Consider the following 3,512-nt stretch of genomic DNA (forward strand, 5'->3'; position numbering starts at 1 on the left):
AGGTGTGGGGTGTGAAAAGCATTTTTTTGTTATGAATGAGCAATTAAGGTTATACTTGTCCGAGGTCTTTCCGGGCATTTCCTATTCTTATGAGGGTAAAACTGTCCTTACTATTGAGAAGTAAGTAGTTTTATCCTGGGGATGTAAAAGGGTCATCGTAGGGTCATTGGTCATTGAAGGCAACAGTTGTGAGGATACCTTAGCATTCGAAGGGACTATCATCATTTAACCGTAGGCTACACCGAAGGGTCATCGAGGGACAAAATCGTATTTTCGAAGGCAACATCCGAGGGACTATGATGATTTTACCGAAGGGTCTTTGCTAAGGATATCCCCATATTCGCGGGACATGACCGTAATATTGTAATCGTAGGGTAATAAAGAGAGGTCCGATGTCATTTATTTAAAGTCCATGTTTTAAGTTCATTAGGTAATTATGGTGAATTTCCACATTAAAACCAATTAAAACCAACACATTAAAATCAATCAATACATTAAAAATCGGCACATTAAAATTAATTAGTAATCAATAGGAATCTTCACATTAAAGTGAAGTAATTTGGAATCCATCTCCACGAAAGTCTCTCACACGTAAGGGTACCTAGCCGGCCACTTCATTGGGGATATGGAAGCTTTTACATCATTCAACGCACGGGTTAGAGCATAAGGATAAAATATGATTTGATTAATACCATAAAATGCCATAAAATGCACATAACAGTTAGAGTTCAGGCCAAATTATGCGACAATAATGAAATACACATAAAATGGAACAGCAAAGGGGCAAAGCAGCCACTGTCCCGTTCGCCTCTGCCTCGCCTAGCGAAGGCTCAGCGAAGGCTCGCTGCAGGCTCGCCTAGCGATGAGCTAGCGAGCGACCACGGGTTTGGAATTTCAGAACAGTATGATTCCAGCATATTACATATCTTATCACATTCAATTACAGAAATAACATGGCCCAATATTCATGATGTTCAGACACATTTGAGCTTGCATGCAAAATATGATCTCCTATCCAAAAATTCAATATATCATGCGGTGTTATGCATTTAGAGCTTACGGAATGAAGACATAAAACGGTAGTGATACACAAACCTGTTGGCAATCTAGTGATGCTGCTGAATTGACGGATCCTTGTTGGTGTAGGGTTGAGTTGGGCAGCGGTAACTCCGGTGCGGATACGTAGCCGTCAAAGTTCCCGTGCTAGGGTTCCCGTCCGTCTTTCTCTGCTTTTCCGTGTTGTTTCTCCGTTTTCGTCCGTCTGTGTGTTCTTTTTCGTGGCAGAAGAGCATGTATTTATAGTAGTGGCAATGGTGACCTAATGGGCTTAAAATGAGGTCCAAAATTTCAAATTCTCGCAAGCTTCGCTAGGCGAAGGAATTGCTCGCCTAGCGAGCAAACTAGGTCTGGGCTTTTTTGCTGGATCTGGTGCTTCGCTGGGCGAGTGGCATGATGAAATGCTCGCTAGGCGAAGGAGCTGCTCGCCTAGCGAGCAAGCTATTTTGGGCCGCCTGTGGGTTGGGCCTGTTATGAGTGGGCTTTTGTCCATTTGATATCAGTGCCTTGCAGAACAAGTCAGAGGGTCTTGAGAAATGCTTTGTAATACCAACGGGCAAATTTTGGGGTATGACAGCTGCCCCTGTTCAATATTCTCGAACCGAGAGAGTAGAATGGCATGTGCCGTTCGTGGTCTGGAGGTGAAAGATTATTGAACACTTAGAATTCCCCAAAAATTTGCACTTGTTCATTTGTCTTGACGGAGATGGGCTTAAAGACGCCATCCAAGAAACTTGCTGAGGAGATTTCCAGATTGTGTCATACGTTAGACGATATCTAGAGACATGGGTGTCACAGTCATACATCAGACCGTATAGTGAACCATCCATTATGCTGTTGACTTCGTTGGGGAGTCAGAGTATGCTATACTGCTGGGGATAAGGGATCAGAATGGACCATACGTTAGACCGTGTCTGAATACCAGAGGGAGCTGTTCATTAGGCGGATGACTTTGCTGGGGATGAAAGATCAGAATGGATCGTACGCTAGATCGTATCTGAGTTGCAGAATGAGCCGTACGTTAGGCTGAAACTGCTGAAAAGGGAGTAGTCGTATACTAGACTACCATTCAGGAATGTACCTGTCCGAAGGTAGCACCTGAGAAAGGGAGTAGCCGTATACTAGACTACCATTCAGGAATGTACCTGTCCGAAGGTAGCACCTGAGAAAGGGAGTAGCCGTATACTAGGCTACCATTCAGGAATGTACCTGTCCGAAGGTAGCACCTGAGAAAGGGAGTAGCCGTATACTAGACTACCATTCAGGAATGTACCTGTCCGAAGGTAGCACCTGAGAAAGGGAGTAGTCGTATACTAGACTACCATTCAGGAATGTACCTGTCCGAAGGTAGCACCTGAGAAAGGGAGTAGCCGTATACCAGACTACCATTCAGGAATGTACCTGTCCGAAGGTAGCACCTGAGAAAGGGAGTAGCCGTATACTAGACTACCATTCAGGAATGTACCTGTCCGAAGGTAGCACCTGAGAAAGGGAGTAGCCATATACTCGACTACCATTCAGGAATGTACCTGTCCGAAGGTAGCACCTGAGAAAGGGAGTAGCCGTATACTAGACTACCATTCAGGAATGTACCTGTCCGAAGGTAGCACCTGAGAAAGGGATATCCAAATGGGTCGTACGTTAGACCATATTGGAGTTGTTGAGAGTCAGAATGGATCGTACGTTAGACCGTATCTGAGTTGAAAGAGTCGTATGTTGGGCTGAATCAGAATGAACCGTACGCTAGGCTATATCTGATAGTATTTGTGTATGCTGTATTTGCAATGAATATTTGGGATGGGCTTATAGATGCCATCGTTGGGAGGATGTCAGAATGAATGTTGACATGGAGTATATCTGAAAGGTGTAGCTGAAGAAGAAAGTAGTCGTACGCTAGACTACACCTCGGAATGTACCATATGCTAGGCAGTATCTGAGGGATATAGTTGAATCTTGAATGTAATTGATAAAGATGTCCGTCTGACTGGACCTTTGTGTTGGTTGTATCAAAAGGATAATTAACCTGAAAAATACAGTTAGCTTCATGCCATGTCATGATGCATGAGATGTTTTATGCTTGCGAACCTGGTATGCATGTGCATGCATGTATATATTATGTAAAGTATATGATGTGGAATGAAGTAAATGTGAGCGTTGTATGCAGGTATGTAATATGAAATGATGTAATGAATGCATTAGGCGTCTGAAACATTCTTCCAGGGGACACTACTGGAGAGATAGATCCCAGTCTGCTGGTCAGAGAACATTGGTATTGATGGCCCTCCCTTAGCTGGGGATTTGGGTTCTGTCCAACGGGGCCTGGCTGGGGATAGAAGGGATGACCTTTCGGTAGGGCGATGCCGACCTCTTCTGGGGAATAATTGGCGTTGCCGGGGAATCGAATTAGTAACAGCCTCCTTGGAAAGCGTGGTTAGACCTTCTCCTCGATCCTGAAG

The sequence above is a fragment of the Lathyrus oleraceus genome, chromosome 3, assembly GCF_024323335.1.
Source record: "Lathyrus oleraceus cultivar Zhongwan6 chromosome 3, CAAS_Psat_ZW6_1.0, whole genome shotgun sequence".
Lineage (NCBI taxonomy): Eukaryota > Viridiplantae > Streptophyta > Magnoliopsida > Fabales > Fabaceae > Lathyrus > Lathyrus oleraceus.